Source organism: Oryctolagus cuniculus, chromosome 6 (genome assembly GCF_964237555.1).
Source record: "Oryctolagus cuniculus chromosome 6, mOryCun1.1, whole genome shotgun sequence".
Lineage (NCBI taxonomy): Eukaryota > Metazoa > Chordata > Mammalia > Lagomorpha > Leporidae > Oryctolagus > Oryctolagus cuniculus.
The window spans coordinates 43112842-43133579 of NC_091437.1; the positions used below are offsets into that span (position 1 = coordinate 43112842).

General features: G+C 39.2%; 1 protein-coding gene across 2 annotated transcripts in view; it reads left to right on the plus strand.

The window, feature by feature from the left end:
• The window catches only part of SGCD (sarcoglycan delta), a 1063424-nt gene that overhangs the window by 425598 nt on the left and 617088 nt on the right, over positions 1–20738 (plus strand). For both annotated transcript variants that reach the window (XM_051844413.2, XM_051844412.2), the window contains exon 3: positions 16661–16821. The gene's annotated coding sequence lies outside the window, so the exon portion shown is untranslated. The remainder of the gene's footprint in view (positions 1–16660; positions 16822–20738) is intronic.

The following is a 20738-nucleotide window of genomic DNA, read 5'->3' on the forward strand; positions in this document are numbered from 1 at the left end:
GGTACTTTAAAGAGTTTAGATCCTTTGAACATATCTTAAATTTTATTTAATTCAAATCATTTTTATTTTGCTTGTGATTTATTCAACTCATATGTTATTGAGAAATGTGCTAATGTCCTAGGACTTGGAATTTTAAAAGATATATTTTAATGTTGATTTTTTAATTCATTTTCATTGTGGTAAAAATGCACTATTAATATTTAAATAATTTTGAAATTACTGAGCATGCTTTGTGACCGCACATAGGGTCTGGCCTAATGGATTTTTTAATGAGTACTTAAGAACAATGTACACTCCACATTTTTTGAGTTAGTTTTCCATAAGTGTAATGAAAGTTACTCAGTTCTATGCATTCTAATTTTTTGTCTTGTATTTCTTTATAAAAAGATTTATTTTTTTATTTGAAAATCAGAGTTAGAGAGTTAAAGAGACAGGAATCTATCACCTCCTGGGTCACTCATCAAATGGCTTTTTTAAGGCCAGGGCTGGGCCAGGCAGAAGCCAGGAGCCAAAAGCTTCCTTTGGGTTTCACACAAAGTACAGGGACACAAGCACTTGGACCTTCTTCTGCTGCTTTCCTGGGTGCGCTAACAGGGAGCAAGATTGGAAGTGGAACAGCCAGAACACAAACCGGTACCCATGTGGAATGTCAGTGTTTTAACCCCTAAAGCCCCAGTGCCAGCCCCATCGTCTAGTGTTTCTATCAGTTACTGTGAGGAAGTGTCAAAAGCCATGACGCTAATTGTTGAGTTTTCATTTCCCTCTTTAGTTCTGTTTTTTAATAACATTTTTTAAAGATTTATTTTATTTGTTTGAAAGGCAGAGTGACAGAAACAGAGATCTTCCATCTGCTGCTTTAGTCCCCAAAAGTTGACAGTGGCTGGGGGAGGGCCAGGCCAAAACCAAGAACCTGGAACTGACACCCACATGGGTGTCAGCAACACAGGTACCTGGGACATCATACTCTGCCTTCTGAGGTGCATTAGCTGGAAGCTGGACTGGAAGTGGAAAAGCAAGAACTCAAACAGCATTGCATGGGGCTGCTTAGCCTGCTTGGACACAACACTAGCCCCTTAGTCTGTTTAGTTTCCATGTGTTTTCAAATTCTGCTTCTAGTTACCTACACATTTCAGATTGTTTTGTTGTCCTGATGAATTGATTCTCTTAAGATAAAGAATATTCCTCTGTACTTGTGATGGTGCATGTGATAGTGAAGTTCATTTTTTTTTTACCTATTTATATCCTTATTTCAACTTTATTATGCTTATAAACCTTTAGCATATGAAGGATCTTTTAAATCTTTAGCTTTTAATCTGTTTCTTTAAATTTAAAGTGCATCTGTTGATCTCATATAGTTGAATTTTGCTCATTTATCCAATCTGGCCATCTTACCTTTTAATTGATATATGCAGGCTACTCATGTATTATTATTATTATGGATCTGTTTAGATTTAAGTCTGTTTGGTCTATTTTCCATTAGTTTGTATTCATACCATATGGGTTTTTTTTTTTAAAGATTTATTTACTTATATGAAAGGCAGAGTTAGAGAGAGGCAGAGGCAGAGGGAGAGGTCTTTCATCCACTGGTTCACTCCCCAAATGGCCAGAATGGCCAGAGCTGGATATATCCGAAGCCAGCAGCCTGGAGCTTCTTTCAGGTCTCCCAAATGGGTCCAGGGGCCCAAGGACTTGGGCAATCCTCTACTGCTTTCCCAGGCACATTATTAGGGAGCTGGATTGGAAGTGGAGCAGCTGTGACTCAAACCATAGCCCGTATGGGATGCCGGCACTGCAGGCAGCATCTTTATCTTCTATGCCACAGTGCCAGCCGTATCCCATGTGTTTTTATATCTCTGTTCCTCTTTATTCTGCCATATTATGGGTTAATCAAGTATTTTTAGGTTTTATTTTACTGATTTTGTATCTAAACATTTTTCTTTGCATTTTTAGAGGTTACTCTAGGGATTACTATATATATGTGTGTATATATATACACTTCATTATATATGTTTAGAATTGAGTTTTTATGGTTTCATGTTAAGTGTAAAAACCTTGCAACAATAAAATTGTGTTAATTTCCCAAAAACATGTGAGATATTAGAGTAGTTTAGTAGCTTCAGTTACTTGTTGTAACATGACACTACTCTAAATATTTTATAACTGGAATGGAGAGATTATCTAATATGTTGAATTGGTATATTGTAGGCCACTTACGCATTCTGTTGGTATATGAAAACCCTTTCTGGTACCGGGTTCTAGCAATGATAATGATAGAAAACCAGGAGTAAACTAGGATACATGTTTTCTAGTAAATATTATTCATGTTTAATTTTAATGACAATCTTCAGTGTTTTAAATTGTTACATTTTATTATTGTATTCCATAGCACTAATTGTGCTTAAGTTTCTCAACAAGCAGTTATAAGATTTTATAGTTTTTGTTTTAGAATCAGTGATTAAAAACTCTTGCATTTTAACAGCTGTAAAATTAGGGCAAGCTATTCAACCCAAAAGCCTGAAATTTCTCAGCTGTAAAATGGGGATATTAATGAATTAATTATGAGGATACAACAACCATTAAATATGTAAGTGCTATCAATTACAAATATTAACAATGGAATTTACTTAATATAAATTCTTTAAACACTAACTGGGACATATCTTTATGATTTGTTTTAAATTTTATTTATTTGAAATAGCCTTGCAAAACTCCTAATTTCATTAACAGTAGCCACTTGCTCTACTCTTTAAGCTTTCACTTTCCTTGGTTTCAGCTACTTGGATCCAAAAATATTAAATGGTACACTGTAGGAATAAATAATTCATAAATTTTGAATTGCATGCCATTCAGAGAATGATGCAGTCTCCTCTGTCTCACTCAGATTGCTAGTTATCACTTTGTCCAACAAATCTGCACTGTATAGGCTATCCACCTGTTAGAAACTTAGTCATTGTCTTGGCTGGGAGTTGGACTGTGATGGTAGCACAGTACTTATAAATGCAGCTCAGCACTACACGATTTCAGGCACCTGTAGGGATTTTGGAATGTATTGTATGTAGACACGGGTTTGCTTCTGTACTTCAAAGATATTGATGGCATTGATGTTATTTTTGGTCGTGTTAAGGTCCATAGATAAAATTTCTACCAAATCTTATTGCCTTTCCTAAGCCAGTGTGTTGCTTTAATTTCATGACATTTGTGGAGCTGTATATCTACAAAAATGGATAAGAATTCGTGGATGAGAAGTTTGAAGAAGGTCAGTATTAGGCTTCACTAGGAGTAGTGGGCCAAGCCAACACAGTGGGCTAGGAAAATGGACCATGGTTTGTTAGTTCAGGTTTGTGTTATGCATTCTAAAACACACACACAAAAAAAAGACTGCAGAGTGAAAGAATATTTCAAATTTCAAAAATTTAGACTTGTATGTTTAATTTTTCTGCAATAGCAGTAGCATCTCTGTAAGTACAGGCAGAGTGTGCTGGTTAAGCAACCTCTCCAAAAAGAAAACTGTTTTCTAGCATTTGAAAATCACATTATAAATAGATCTGTTTTGAAGACACCAGTGATTTCACAATCAGCTCATATAATTTCTGAAAATTGGACAAGAGGTTTTTGATGACCGGCTTCACCACACTGCGGGTAGGTACTTTAATTGTCTCATTTTGAGCCACCCTGATTGTTTGCTTTCTTAAGAAGTAAAGCTTCTCTTCTCTGGGACAATTATGTCTTCACTTTCACTGACTGCACCCTCGTCCTTTCAGGTACTGTGCAGGTTTCAATCATTCAGTTTTGTTTGCTGCTTCTCTGATTTCTCTGTAGTAGGGAAACTGTGAAGAGGAAGTGGAGTAAGAGGGAGGGGTGGTGGAGAAGTCTTCCCACTAGAAGACTTACCCTTCCCTCAAATCTAGAAATAGATAACATGCTTTAATGCCAGAGTGTGATCTGTACAACTGTGTGATCCTGTCCCAGTTTGTTTTTCCATTCTGGTTGATTACAAAGTTCCATCCTTGAAATGGGTACATCATCCATCGGTATAGGACTTTGCTTAAATTCTTGGGAAGCAAAGTGGTATCTCTTCCAGGCTTCCCCACCTGCAGTGGCTTCTGCCCGGAAAGTACTTCATATGCCTTCCCCTGGCCAAACCTCATCAGCCTTTGTGCCATGGACGCTGCTTCCTTCTCACGCCAGAGCTGTGCTCAGCCCTTCCTTTGATTCCCCAGAGTTTTACACTTACCCTGCCAGATCCTTTGTTACCCATTGTCTTGTCCACACCATAACAAGCGTTTCAAAGGCACTCTACATGTGTTTGCCAAATTAGGTACCATGGCTTGTTCCAGTGGCTATGGATTAGGAATCAGGGGATCTTGCATCCTAGGATGCAAGGCAGAAGGTCTTTTTTGCACAGTGTTCTTCATTTGTGCAGTATCTGGAGTTTCTGTGTTTGCAATATGAGTAGCCACTAACCCACCTATGCTTTGAGGATCAGTGACAAAATATAATATTTATTATTGCCCTTTGTGACTTTTTTTTAATACATGAGAGATCTAAAGCAGTGCCTTGACCATGAATGTGCACTCTGGAACCAGGCCACGTTGACTCAACTCCCAGTACTGGTGTTTGGAATGAGTTGCTGATTTTCTCCATGTATGAAGTGGAATTTATAATAGAGACTTCTTCATAAGATTTATTTATCTGAAAGGCAGAGTGACTGAGGGAGGAGTGGATCTGGAGGGGAAGGAATCTCCCATCTGCAGATCTATTCCTTAAATGGCTGCAGCAGCCAGGCCTGGGCTAGACTGAGGCCCAGAGATAGGGACTCCACCTTGATTTTCCACAGTTGTGCAGGGACTCAAGTGCTTGGCCCGTGTTCCGCCTTCTCAGGTATTATGGAGCTGAATGAGAAGTGAAGCAGCCAGAACTCTAACCAGCACTCTAATATGGGATGCTGGCATCCCAAGCAGTAGCTTAACCCACTGTGCCACGCCACCAGTCCCTTAATTCTGTTTTATTGACCTCTACTAGGATTTATTATATTTGTTCCTTTGGGATTATGATGACTGTGTTTCAGGTTTAACTTAATTATACTAAGTTATTGTCCCAAAAGAACTTCAAATAACATATTTTTTTCCAAAAATATTTTTCATTCATAGATTGTGTTTGTACCGCTCTTTCTGTAGTTGTTCCCAGGGCTGTGGGAGACTGTACAGCATTGTATAGGTTTTTACCATCAGCAAAATACTTTTCAGAAACCATGAAGAAGGGGCCAGCATTGTGGCAGAGTATGTTAAGCTACTGCCTGCCATGCCAGTATGTCATATGGGAACTGGTTCAAGTCCCAGCTGCACCATTTCTGATCCAGCTTCCTGCTGGTGTACCTGGGAAACTGGCAGAAGGTGCCCTGGGCGTTTGGGTCCCTGCCATCCACATGAGAGATCCCGAAGAAGCTCCTGGATCCCTGCTTTGGCCCAGCCCAGCCCCAGCCGTGATGACCATTTGTGGAATGAACCAACAGATGAAAGATCTGTCTCTGCCCTTCTTTCTCTTTGTAACTCTGTCTTTCAAATAAAATAAATAATTCTTCAAATAAAAAAAAAAAACACAAAGGAGTTTTTTGTTCTCCTGTTCCCTTTTAGAAATGAGATTCTCCATGTACATTGGCAATTTATTTTTTCGAATAGGTACTCTCCACCCCACATAACTTCTTAAATTACTTTAATGATCTGTTCCGTTGTAATGATTTGTTCCGTTGTAAACATCTGCAATGTTAGGAGCTTGTCATAAAATTATTGAAAGATGGGTGGTATTTTCCTGATTACAGCGGGAGAGTGTTGCTGTTGATTCCAACCTTGCTTGAGAAGCGAGTTTAGCATTGAGGTTACCATCTTCCTCCAGTTTCTGAGGTTAAATGTGCTGAGAGCTGTCTGAGATTTGGTGCTGGGAGAGGAAAGTAAAAGAGAAGGAACATTTGCATGAGCAATAATTATTAGAAAAGTAGCAAATTGAATATGTTCACACTATTAAAAAGGGAAATCGCTTTATGCTCTTGATTTCCCTTGACCTGTTGACACAAACTCCTCAAGAAGGAGACAAAACCTGGGCTGGGGCAGTCACATGTCAGCCCCAGATACATTTCATTTTTTTTTTGGGTATAGGAGGGGTAAAGATGATATCTTATATATACAGTGTGCTCATGATGCTAAGGTCACTGTGACAGAAGTGATGGCCAGTAAGCTCTGACTGGTGCACATTGAAAGGAGGGGGAAGGTACTGCAAGATGAGACTGCTGATCTACCAGGCAACAAGTGACAGAGGAACAGAGGATCTTTAAACAATGTCAAGAATTTGTTTTTTTTTTTTTGTTTTTTTTTTTTGTTTTGTTTTTTTTGTCAGTGGGGAGGAGAGACTTTGAAAAGCTTGGTCTAGGAAGTAGAAAAACATTTTAAAAGCTCTTTCCAGTTTTAGGGTAGATAATGCATTGGGATAAGCTGTAGATTATTTGAATACACACAAGTATGGAAAGCTGTTGTTAGAATAACCCAGGCAAGTGGAGAGCTGTTTTTGTGGCCTTGTCTGGGAGAGAGGAGAGACCCAAGTAGATCTAAGTGTTCTTCATGGAAAGGCATTGAAAGTAAGCTGCTTAGTGGTGTTTTTTGCTTGCCTTTTAGTGAGATATTGGTGGCTAGTCTTGTGAAAGATTTAGAAATAAAAGCAAAAACAATTTGCCCTTTACAATATGTATTTGTGTGTGGGAGGGTGGGTATTTATGTGTGTACATACATGTAAATGTGTATTAGTGCCAAATTACTTTAAGTTCCTTATTTAAAACTGGATGTTCGAAGTGAATTTCTGTTAAGTTTTCCAATGTGAATGATAACAAAGATTTGCTCATTTGTTTTCCTTTTTGTAAACCATTTTCCCCTCTTAGACATTTCTCAACTTGGAACTTTCAGTAAGTGAGATGTAAAATTAAGATAGACGTTTTTGGACTTGCACCAAATGGTTCTTGCAAGTTCATGAGTATGACTTGGTGCCAGATGGCTAAGAACAATCATTAAGCATTTCTTTAGACTTTAATGTTTTCAGAGAACTTTATGATAAGTGACTAATTTAACTTCACATTTGCCTGGGAAGAAGAGTAGGGAAAAATAATACCCATCCATCTACAGCACATTTATGTAATTCATAGTGCTCTTTAGGTTCTTAATATTAAATAGTAACTTAGCTCATAGTATGCATGGAAAGGATAAGGTTTGGGGAAGAATTACTAACAGGGAACAAGATTGAAATAAACCACTGATATGTCATACCTAGATTTGGGGGATTGTTATTGGTTTTGTTCTTGTTTATTTAAGAAATAAAAAGCAGGACGCCAAAACTGTCAAATACAGATGGTCCACTTTCAATAACCGTAGATGGGAGATTTTAGTATGTCTCTTTCAGTTGAGGAAACAGGCCGGATAAATAGGTGAAATGCTTGTTTGTAAAACCCATAGGTTTGCAGATGAAGGGCTACAAGGTGTGGATGACTCAGTGCCTTGCACTGAGATGATGGTTTTTCCTATCTTTGTTGGAGAGTGAGGCTATACATTCTTCAACCAGGCACTTGGTGGCCTGCTGTGTGTCTCTGTGTTGTTTTATAAACTTTCTGTAATCTACCTCTTGATGGGGCTAAATATGTTGCTAAATCTAATTTAATCTCTCTGGTTTCTAATGTGATTTCAATGAAGCCTTATTTCCAATGCAGTGGTTTTGCAATTATGGTGGAGTCTCAGCTTATGTGCATTTAATTTATGTAAATTTGACTGTATGTGCATCGCAAATAAAGAACTATTTCAGTAGTGCAGAGGATTCTGTTCCCTGTTCCATGCAGTGAGCACATGCCCTAGAGTAAGAAGAGAGATTAAAGTTAGATTTCCTTTCTCTCTCTGTTCTAGTCCTCCCGAACTTTTATAGGGTGAGGAGTGTGAGTGATTCCATTGTTTAAAAAGATTTATTTTTCACACAACACAGCCCCTGAAGATAAGTTTTCACTTGTTTAAACAAACAATTCTCTCCTCCAAATTTGGGGAGAGATTTTTGTCTTTGGATTTATTGATGCAATTAACAGATATTTAATGAAAACTTACTTTGTGCTAGCACTGCCAGCATAGCTCTGTGCCCTGGAATTACTACTGGGAATACAGTGAGCACACACACAAAAAATGTTCTTTACTTTCCAGTTTAATGGCTTTGGGGATATAGAATATCAGTCCCAACATGCTGCTTGCCTAAGCTACTTTCAAGAGTAATACTGGTTGTGTGTGATTTTTCACTTATCTGCTAATATTTAAAATTAAACCTCACTGGAAAACTGTTCTGGAAAACAGTTCATCAGTGTCTTACGAACCTCAGCCTACCTTTACCATGTGATATAGCCATAGAATTTCTTGATGTTTATCCACATGAGTGCAAACTAAAGTGCACACTGAAGCCTGCACGTAGATGTTTCTAACAGCTTTGTTCCTAATTGCCAAAAACTGGACACAGACAACAGGCCCTTCATTAGGTAGATGGATAAACTGTCATATACCCAAGCAATAAATATTATTCAGTGCTAAAAATAGAGGCATTATCAAGCCATGAAAGTACATAGAGGAAACTTAAATGCGTGTTACTAAACTTTAAAAAGTCAACCTGCAAAGGCTGCGTGCTGTAAGACTACATAAACACAGCTTTCTACAAAAAAAGAAAACAACTATGAAGACAATAGGACAATCAGTAGTTGTCAGGAATTTGGAGGCAGGGAGGGACAAGGGCATCGCAGGTATTCTATGTGATACCTGAATGGTGGATATATGGCATTTTATATTTATCAAAAGTCATTAACTGTACACTAGGAGTGGACCCTAATATATACAGTGTACTGTAGGTGATCATGACTTTTCAGTGCAGTGGTTCAATGGTTCTAAACAAATACGCCACTCTGGTATGGTGGTCATATTAGTGAGGGATGCTGTGCATATAGGGGGAGAGATAGGGAGGGATAGGGCACAAAAGGTATGGGGGACTCTCATTACATTCATCATAGTCTTACATGAACCCTAAAATTATTATAATTAATAGTCTGTATAAAAATAATCCTCTCCTTCCCATCAGAAGCACCACCATACAAACCGGAACTCCTTCTGCATCCACCTGTTTGTTGGTCCTAATTTCTGATAGTAGATAGAATGAAGGTTTGTGGTTTTGCCCCCATCATACGGGCATTTGATAGGATGTCATGTGATCGGCATGGTCTTGGAAGCTGGAGACCATGTATGGGAGCCCTGGGTTCTGGTCAGCCTTCTGATGCCAATCCTCTCAGTGACTTTGGATGAGCCATTCTCATCTGGCTCATCTGTGAAATAACAGGATTTAACTGGCTGATCCATATGGCCCCATTCAGCTTTTTTCTTTGAAATATTTTTAACTGGATGCTTAGGACTTTTTCCTAGTCATTGAACACTATGAATTACAAGTCATATTTCTCTTCCTTTAATAATCAAAATGCTTGAAGATATATGAATTGGATTTTATTCTTGTGGGCTTCTCAGTAAGCCAGATTCCTAGAATCTGTTATACATTTCTTTTCCTTTTGGAAATGATTACAGGAATCTTTCTAAAATATATATTTAAAACAAAAATTTACTTCATTTATGGTACTTTGATTCTAGAAATGACTTTGGAGAAAGAGTATTCAATGTAACATAATAGAGAATAATAGGATCCCGATTTATTTTTACCTTACATGTAGGTACTGTACAAAAATTCATGGAAAATGAACTTAAATAATAAATTAATTTTGCAGCCTAAAAACTTTGAAATCCATATGTAAGATCTTAAAATTTCATGGAAAATGATTATTGTGATAAAATTATGTATGGATTAAAATTGTTACACAAAAATATACTTATCTTTTCATTTCACATATATATACTTGCTAAAAATTAAGGAAAATAATGTAAAGACTACCTTTGTTTCTACCACCTAGCCTTAGTAAGTATGAAAATGTTGCAATATTTTTCCCAGTTTTTTAAATAGTAAAGTATTACATATGAAATACTTAAATCTTCTTAGGAAATATTTTAAAATTGCCTGCCATTTCTGCTTGTAAGTGTGACACATGTTTATATTAATAGAAGATTTGAAATTTGAAATGTTCAAAATCATACATAATCCTACTGCCCAAAGATGATTATTATTACTATTTTGGCAAGCTTCGTTTGTTATGCAGATTCCGTATGAACTTATTTCCAGGGTTTCACACATTCCCCTGAGCCTGTACCTTCCCCATCTGCCCTGTTAGGCTAGTGAGAGAATTTCATGAGGAAATAGAAACTCAACACAGGGCTCATTCATTTCTGAGACTCTTCTAGTTGATTGGCAATAATGATAATGACCAACTGTGTTTTCAGTAGTGGTTTGGGTGTTGAGTGGTAATTCCATGGCTCCTAGACTCTTGAGTTTTGAGATTTATCAAACAATTCAGCATGGTAGATCATTGCAGTATGCCAGCCTTTCTAGTTGCCCACCCCAGGGTTAGCAAGGAAACTGTGTCTTTGTTTGGCTGTCAGTCAACAAAGGGCATCATATACAAATGAGTGTGTCCATGTACAGATCATGTGTCTACACAGTGGCTTTGATTGCTTTCTTCTTTTGTGCCTGAAGGAAATACACACTAAACACAGAGTTCTTGCTCTCATCTGCTTGATCTAGTGCTTGAGAGAAAATCTTTAGTAGCACAAAATGATATATGATATCTAAAGTCCTTGTAAGAGACAGGGAAGGAGAAGAGATGTTTTTGTGTCCATTTTATAGGTTAGAAAACTCAGACCCAAATATGACACCATTCTATTCTTGACCCCTAGAGAAGATTCTATTTAAGTCTAATGTTCACCTCTATAAACTTTTACCCAGCTCTCACGGACTGTGTCCTGCCCAGTTCATAGGTCCTATATTTGTATTTTTCTGATACGCCTCCTTTCTGTAAAGATGACGACTTTGTAAGAATTTTGTGAAAACAAAAATAAAATCTGAACTGTCATTTAACAGTATTAGCAGCAAATACATACTTAGCTAATTGCTAGATGCTATTCATCTTGTCCCCCACATGCGCTCAGTAAAAATTCTTAAGATCTTTTTGCATTCGTGATTTTGCCTTCTCTGGCTACCTCCCTCTCTTGTGGGGCTGTCTGGGTGCCAGTGTATCTGTAAATTCAGGCCTGTGTGTGTTTTCTACTCACAAGAGTGATTTTTAACACAGCCTAACCATTAGAGAGGTGTGGTTCAGATGCCATCAGAGCAGCTGCTAATTGAAACCTCTTGAAAAGTGACACATTTCCGAAAATGTTCAAGGCTGCCTGACAGCAAAGACGTCTCCCACCTCTGTGATGTGTGCTCTGCCTATGCAGATGCTGGTGATTTCAGCCATGTGTTCTTTTCCTTGGATATTGTTGACTTTTGTGATAGCCCTCGTGTGTACATTCTCATTTGACTTTACAACATGATAGCATTAATCCCTTTACAGTCTGCAGTGACTGCAAGCATATTAGTTTCTGAAATTGTTCCCTTTGAGTCTAGTGCTCTTTACTCTACTATGTGGCATCTTGTGACTGCTGGATAGTGTCTGTATGAATTTGATCTCTTTCTTTCTTTCTTTCTTTCTTTCTTTCTTTCTTTCTTTCTTTCTTTCTTTCTTTCTTTCTTTCTTTCTTTCTTTTTTTTTTTTTTCTGATAGAGAAATGAACCAGGATCAGTCCAGGAGAGGTGTGTGTTCAGTGGTATGTGAGAAGCACAGAGAGAAAATGAACCAGTCTCCAGAGAAAGCCAAGAGTGATAAAACTTCCGGCTCTATCAAGCAGAAATTAGGATGCTTATGTGAGCACCTTCTGTATCACTCTTGCGGAGAACCATCAGCCTTGCAGGAGTTTGTCATGTCTTCCTGTCTCTAGGCATAAGCTGGGAAATTGCAAAGCACGGAGAAAAACTCCTGAATTGATGCCTGCATGAAGGCAGAAATAAAGTCCTACATATTACCTGCTATGTATCTTTCTAACAAATCCCACAGGAAATTAGTAATTTCAGGAAGTTTGTCTAAAATGGAATTAAAAGATACATTTTGTGAAACTTGTGACTGCTAAGTGTGGTTTTTTCATAATATGCGTTTTAGATGAACTTTGTGAAGACCCTCTCTATGCATGGATTTCAAAAATTTTTACACCCAAATAAACACATCTTTTAATTCCATTCTCCTCTAAACTTTTAAAAATGTTCTCCAACACTCAATAAATAATTTTTGAATAAATTCACTTCTGACCATGTCCTCAAATGACTTAGAGGGGGGCAAAAGTAATGTTTCCCTAAAGTATCTTTTTTTTTTTTTTTTTTTTTGACAGGTAGAGTTATAGACAGAGGAAAAGGTCTTCCTTCCATTGGTTCACTCCCCAAATGGCCGCCATAGCCGGCGCTGTGCGGATCCAAAGCCAGGAGCCAGGTGCTTCTTCCTGGCCTCCCGTGTGGGTACAGGGGCCCAAGCACTTGGGCCATCCTCCACTGCCCTCCTGGGCCACAGCAGAGAGCTGGACTGGAACAGGAGCATCCAGGAGTAGAACCCCGGCGCCCATATGGGATGCTGGCGCCGCAGGTGAAGCATTAACCAAGTGAGCCACGGCGCCGGCCCCATCCCCAAAGCATCTTAACGATTTGTTAGGATGAGGTGTAATTAATGTTGAAAGGTGGTTGACATAGATTTACGGTGTTACTAACGGAACATAAGCATGTTCCTAATATCAGTTAGGAAAAAAATAACAAATAAAGATGCATTTGGATAGACTTGAGACTTGAATTCTCAAAGCTGTCAGCACAATTTCTTTAATAACTCCGTGCATCTTTGTGCTGAATTATAGCATTGTTTGCTTTCCAAAGTTGTGTCTCTTGGCTTTGAGATGCAGAAGTAATTGTAGACTATGGCTTGACAATTAGCAGCCTGCTATGAAACTGGGGCCAGGATCATGCCCAAATTGCTGGGTGTGTGCAAGAGGACAAGACATGAACCAGAAAACTTGACTTTCTCATGTTATAAATTTCTGCCATTTGCCCCAGAATGAGAGGGCAGTTGGGGTAACAGTGTCATTTGAAAAGGAGATGGCCCAGAGGAAGTTATTCAGAATCAACCCAGACCACAAAACAGTTCCACCTGGCAGAAAGTGGAAAAGATTCAGACTGTGATGGAAAATGACATGAAGGTAGATAAAATGGGTAAATGTCATGCAGAATATACACCTGCAATAGTAAAATTCAAAACTATCCAGAAAAGTTACTGTATACCTATATTGTAGGTGGTAATGAATGATTTCCTAGGTGACCTCATTTCATTTTCACAAACATCTAAAAAGAGTATGTATTTCTGAGGCCGGCACCGTGGGACAGTGTGTTAATCTTACGCCTGTGGCACCGGCAACCCATATGGGCTCTAGTTCTAGTCCTGGATGCTCTTCTTCTAGTCCAGCTCTCTGCTATGGCCTTGGAAAGCAGTGGGAGATGGCCCAAGTCCTTGGCCCCTGCACCCACATAGGAGACTTGGAAGAAGCTCCTGGCTCCTGGCTATGGATCAGCGCTGCTCCAGCCATTGCAGCCATTTGGGGAGTGAACCAACGGAAGGAAGACCTTTCTCTTCGTCTCTCCCTCTCACTGTCTGTAACTCTACCTCTCAAAGAGAATAAATAAAATCTTTGAAAAGATTATGTATTCTGTCAGTGCATTTTTACAGGAAAGGTTTGAAGTACTTGGAGAAATCCTGTGTATTGGCTAGGGTTTCACTGCAGTAGAAATAGGATGAATACCAAGATTATCCCAAAGCTTGCTTCTTAAAGACTATGTCATATTTCTCAGCTAGTTTTAGGTTGAGTATACGGGAGTGTTTTGTTAGTTAAGGAAGGAAAAAAGTCATGTTTCAGAGCTGGAGACTTGACAGTGTGTGTATCAGCCCAATGAGAACACTCTCAGGGAGAAGAAGTCATCACCTGATAGGCACACAGCAAAGTCACAGCCAGGTTAGACCCAGATTCCTATTGTAGCTGCCCTGTAGCATTCACTTTTGCGTTAGCATTTCTGACCCTGGGTTCTTTTTACTGATACTCTCCTAGTAAGGCAGGAACAGAAGTTTGAGGGAGAGAAAAGAAATAATGGCATGGAAGAAAAGGTAGAGAAAGTTGATAAAGATATAATGAAAGTAATTGTAAGATTATATTTGGATGTGAGTAGGACCATTCCAATACATGTAACACCTACACGTTAGATGTTTCTAGAAATAGTTTCAGAGTCTTCATTTGGTAGACCCACAAATTTCCATAATTGACATCTCCATCACGTGGCAGATCACACCACGCCTGAGCCCGACAAGTGCAAACCTCCCTGCAGTCGGTTTTAAGGGGTTGTGAAGAATGCTAGAGACAGCATACTTTGGCTTCAGTCTCTGTTCAGCCACGTAGCACCTGAATGATCTGAAGATAAACCTGTTTGTTTATTCATTCAAAAAAATATTTACTGAGCTGCCTTCATGCTAGGTTTGAGCGAGGTGCCTGAGGATAACAGAGATGAGAGTTCTTGCACAAATGGAGTTTGCGTTTTATGGGGGGAGGGCACATTTTAAACAAGTAACCATCAGGATCACCAAGGTTAAACCAATGAAGTGGGACTGAGAGATGTGGTAAAGGCTTAGGACTTTCAGTTGGGTAGTTACAAGAGGTCTCACTGAAAAGGTAATCTCTGGGTAAGGATAGTGAAGAGTGAGGGGAAAGGAGCATTCCAGATCAAAGGAACCCCAAATGCAAGGGCTCAGGTAGAGTATGTGAGAAGACTAGCATGGCAGAGAGTGATAAATGATAGTGAGAGGAAGAGGAAGCGAGGGCAGTGGCAACAGCTTCATCATCTAGAAACTCGGGTGATTGCGACATCGACTCTGAATGGGGTGGAAGTTTTTGCTTGGGGAAGTATTGTTCGCTTACTTGGGGACTCCTTGAGACAGACAACCATGACCTGAGCAATCCTGCTGTGCAGGCCTGGAGGCCTTTAATGACCACCTGGGGCATAGTAAAGGGAATGATGAGAAATGATAAGTGCCTACATTTATTCTGAATAGGGGGCTACCAGAATTTGCTGATGGAGCATAGAACATGGGCTGCGTAGGAGCGAGAGAATAAAGTTTGCCTTAAAGAGTTTGAGCCTGATGCATGGGGTGAATGGAATTGCCATTAATTGAGAAGGAATAAGCTAGGAAGTATATGGGCATTACATCGGGAGGTAGTTGGTGATGGTAGTAACAGTGTCATGGTTTTGCTTTGAAGGTGGTCTATATGATGGGCATGTTAGACTATACCAAGTGGAGTTGTTGGACAGTCAGTTGATACGCAGCATGGGAGTTGAAGGAAGTAGCTGGGCCTATAGACATATATTAGCATTATCAGTGTAGAAATACTATCTCATGTCATGGAACTGCTGAAAGAGATGAGGCTCAGAAATGATTCACAAAATTCTCTTGTAAATCCCAAGATGTTGTAAATGGCGAGGCTGAGAAGATCTGTCAGAGGTAGCTGGGATGAACTGGTCACTGATGATACTTAAGTTTGGAGTCTTACACACAAAAGGAGAGTTTTTCAATTGTCTCTTTATCTCCTTTTATCATTGATCTTGTTATTGATTGTGTTTACTGAGACTTTCCTGCAATGCCAGCATCTCAAATGGGTGCTGGTTCATGTCCCAGCCGCCTACTTCCAGTCCAGGTACCTGCTAATGGCCTGGGAGAAGCAACAGGAAGATGGCCAACTCTTTAGGTACCTGCACCCATGTGGGAGACCCAGATTAAGTTCCTGGTTTGTAGCTTCAGCCTAGCTCAGCCCTGTTATAGTCATCTGAGGAGCGAACCAACACATGGAAGATAACTCACTGTCTCTAGCTCTGGCTTTCAAATCAATCAATCAATTGATTTTTTTTTAAAGAAAGAAATATACCATGAGGAATAAATCACTAGAGGAAAACATTTTTTGCTCTCTGATCCTTGGTTTCCAAGTTGAAGAAGCAAATTTGGCTACTTATATCCTAAAACAACTTCCAGCCTTGATATGCTATGAACATTTTTTGTATGATTCTTTTTATCTTAGACTTTTGTTTATTTGTGAGGCAAAAATAGAGAGACTGAGAGAGACTGCGCTTATCTGCTGGCTGACGCTGCAAACGCCTGCAACCCTGCTGAAGCGGAGAGCTCCAGTAGCTCAATTCCAATCTCCCACGTGGTTGACAGGAACACTCTTGGTTGATTAATCACTCTTGCCTCCCAGGGTCTGCATTGGAAGGAGGCTGAAGTCAGGAGGCAGAGCTGGGACTCCACCCCAGTTACCGCAGTGTGGAACATGGGCTTCTTAACTGGTGGCTTAACCTCTTAGCTCAAGGCCTGCCCTGTCAGATTCTTCTATTCAGTAAGATTGAACTCCATTCAGGCATTATGCATTTTATGCCCATCAGAAGTTAAAATAGCTTGTGTTTATTCTCTTCAAATAAAATGGACTTGAATTTAATATCAGCCATGTGGGTGTGGGTATGCGTGTATGTGCTCTGTTCATACCGTCTTTCTCCTGTGATTTTGTAGACTTGGAAGAAACCTCCATCCTCGGGGACTTGGAGAAGTTTGCGCTGGCATCAGTGTGATGGTTAACCAAACTGTTCCTGTGGTGGTGGCCTGAGCAGATTATCTCAATCCCAATGTTGCCCTGAAATTTGTGTTCAAGATTGAAGATTAGGACTGCTAAGGTATGGACTTGAATTCAACATCTCTTTAAAAGAAAAAAGTGATACATTTAAAGGTATTTAATCATTTTCTCAATCTTTCCTGCTCTACCCTTGCAACCCCTGTTATATTTCCTTTGTCTCTTCTTCGACTGAAGGAAAAAAAAATCCTTCCTTTTGCTCATGGGATAAAATACAATGGGAAATATTATAGGATGATTATGTTGTTTTTTAATCATGAAAAGTGGGTCAGAGGTCAGTGAAACAAAGCATGTAGAGAAATATGTACTAGTGTTTCTGATAGAAAGACTTGAGAAATGGAGGCAGATACCAGTGTTATAAAAGAGTTCAAGAAATTAGTGAAGAAATGGTGCTGTGTAACATGTACTACTTGTCCCTTTTTTCATGGTTCATAGGAGACTTTGGGCAAAGATTTGTGATTTCCTCTGTCTTTTAGGAGAGCTGTCTTTATATGTTTTATACGTGTACTGGGACACACTCCAAGGTGGAGTTAAGAAGCTCATTGTCTTTTTTTTAATTATGATGGTCATCATGATACTAGTAATTATGTACCAATTAAGGAGTATATACAACTACACATATGTGTGCATATATGTATTATGTATATAATTTGTTGTGTGCCACATAATTTCTCCATACATATGTACACAATACAGAAATGTACACAATACACATGCATGAGGAGGCTTCAGAAAATTTGTAAAAGTAAAATGAAAAGCTAAATTTATTTTGGTAGAAAAATTTTTGAAATCAATTCATAGTTTTTTTGTAATATATATTTTCTATGAACTTTTTCAAGACCTGTAGATTATGTATGGCTATTAGGGAGGGAAGGATGAGGAGGAAGAGCTGAGGAGAGGGAGAAAGAGATAGTGTTCCACATGACCATTTATAGAGTGTTTATTATGAGTCAGACAGTGTGCTATAAACTTTGAAAACAATCATAAGTACAACTCTTAATAACCATGAGAAGTAGGAATTTTATTCTGGGAAAGCAAATGGTAAATAAGTAAACTGGTTTTCTAAGAATGTGTGGAGAGGAATGATTGGGGCCGGACTCATTCCCAAACTTCATTAGAATTAAATTACCATATCTATCTACTGTATAGAATGATAGGACTGAATTTTCTGCTGGTCAAAAGCACTGGGAGGAAATGGATTAACAGCTTAAGACCACATGGCGTGTCCAAAGGAAATTTGTGGGGTATCTTCGAAAATTCCATTGATAACTTGCTGCTCTTTCAATCTCCTTTAAAAAAGGCAAAAAAAAAAAAAAAAAAGAGCACAAAAACTGACAGTTGTAATACCACGTTGTAACCCAGTGGTTTCTGGGAACACCATCTCTGAATTTTGAGTTAGCTGCCGTCTCATGGCAGCATTGGCCTTGCATATGTCGTGTGTTTATGTGAGGTACAGATGCAGACCCAGTGACGGTCAAATGAGTTAGAGCCACAGCTCTGCTGCCCTGTACCTCTGCATTTCTCACTGCTGGAAATAAGTGCAATGTGTGTTTTCAGTTGATCATAAATTGGCATTCTTTTGAGGATGTTGCATGGACACTTCTGTCAAATATTCCCAGATGCCTGAAAAAAATTGCTGAGCTCCGCTGTCATTGTTCATCGTTGGCCTAAAATGGTGCTGAGAGACTAGAGAGCATGTGAGCAGGAGCCTTCCAGACACGCTCTCTTCCTCCTTCATTCCCGGGAATGGTCTGTCTGCTGTCAGCCACTGGACATTCTGTCACTCACTCCCTGCTCCCCCTTCCTCCCTGACCCCACTCCACCTTTTCTTTTTTAAAGTTCAATTGTTTTTCTCTCTCTTTACAGCCATTTAAGTATAATTACTAACTGTGAAGTAATTTTACATTTACATGATTTCGAAGGCCACACAGATATTAACAATCAGTGAAAATAGCAAGCAAGCTATGTGGTGGACAGTTTTGAGTGCATTCTATACAATAGGTGTAAAGTTGGGGCTCCATTCTCTCTGCCCTCACAGCTTGGATCTATTAAACGGCAAGCTAAGAAAGGTCTCTGCTTTTCCTGAAAAGCTAGGGAAGCTGAGGGGGTTGGTTTGAGCTTTTGTGACTGAATCCATTGGTTTGAGAGCACTGATCTTACATTCAGAATATTCAAGAATATTCACCTGGATGCCAAGTACTTAAATCATGATTCCAGCAGAGTTTTAAAGGACTTTGCTATAGAAATGTTCATCCTTTAGAGACCAATCAGCTGCTGAGGAGAAAACGGAACTCTGATTGTTGACAGAGGATGTGGGGAGAAGAGTGTCTGCCTCACAGCACGTGGCCATCCCCATGTGTGTTCAGCTAAAGCGAATCTGATGTGTCCCTGCTCTCAGGCTGAATCCCAGTTCCCAGGAAGAAGGGACACGAGCCAACATTATGACCATCAATCTACCATACCCCTGCCCTCTGGCTCCTAGGCTCCACGCACAGAGCAGGTTTTTCAGGTGTTCTTTCGGGTGAAGAGTAAATAAATGAGTGGCTTTACAAAATGCCTATCAGTGTTCCATTCAGGCTTCTGCATAAACATGAGCAAAGCCATTCCCTTGGTCTGAGTCAGAGGAGTTTAAAGTGTAGTCTATAAACAGCAGCATCACCATCTTGGAGTGGGATCCTGGAAGCTGTTTTCCAACAAGCTTTCCAGATAATTCAAGATGCTTTGCTGACGTTTGAAAGTCACTGGTAAAACCAATCCATAAGTCGTACTTTGGAAATTTATATTCATTAAATAAAAGTTAAAAAAAAAAAAAAGAAAGTCACTGGTAAAACCATTCCCTGATCTCCGAAAAATGGGAAAGCCTATGAAAAGTCTAATGTCTGAGAACTGGAAAGATCTAACAATGTTAATGATTAGTATGTCTTACGATGTGTATTTGTGTTCACATGTATGTATATGTATGAACACACAGATACACATATGTATGTGGCATGAAAAGGAAAAAACCTTTCCAAAACAAGCAAAATTACCAAGATTTTTAATAACTCCATTTGAAATCTAAAAAAAGAGTGAAAAATAGATAAAAATAATAAAAAGTTAACACAGCTGCCAATATAAATAAATGCATCCGTGGCAAAGAACAGAGTTTTGCAATAGGCACACACATCATTAGTCAAGTGGCTTTCATCAAGAGTATCAAATGAATTCAGTGGCATTGAGAAGAAATGCTTCAACAAATAGTGAAAAACTACTGGATATTGTTATGAAGAGCAAAGTCTCAACTTCTACCTCACACCATAAGCAAAAATTCATTAGGGTCAAATCATAGACTGAAATATAAAAGCTAAAACAGCAAACAGTCTAAAAAGCTAAGATATTTTTATAGCATCAATGGGTAGAGCTTTCTTAAGAAGGACATTAAAAAAAGCACAGAACTAAAGAAGAAAAAATATTTTTCACATCAGAAAGATTAAGAACATCTGCTCATCCAAGATTACCACCAAGGAAATAGATACATGAGCCACAGACCAGGGGACAATTTTTGTGTGTGTGTGATACAGAGATCTAACATCTGTGTGGACAAGCGCTTCTTACATTAAGGTATAAAATGACCAACAAACACAGGGAATGATGTGTCACATCATTTGCTGTCAAGAAAATGTAAATTAAAACCACAGGCATGTGGCCCAGCAGTGGTTGAGGTACGTGCATCCCTATGGAAGTGCCCAGGTTTCAGTCTTGGTTCTGCAAGGTGTCCGGCGCATAACAAATCTTCCCAGGCAGACAAATCAATTAATTCACAGGCTTTTATTGGGGTTCCGCTCCCTGGTGAGGTTCCACGGTCCCAACAGAGCAACAGAGTGGGGGCCAGGGAAGTTGTGCGTCAGAAATTGGGAGAGCTCCTTTTATAGATTCAGGGCATGGGGGTTAAAGGTTGAGGCAGGTCTGATCCTCATTGGT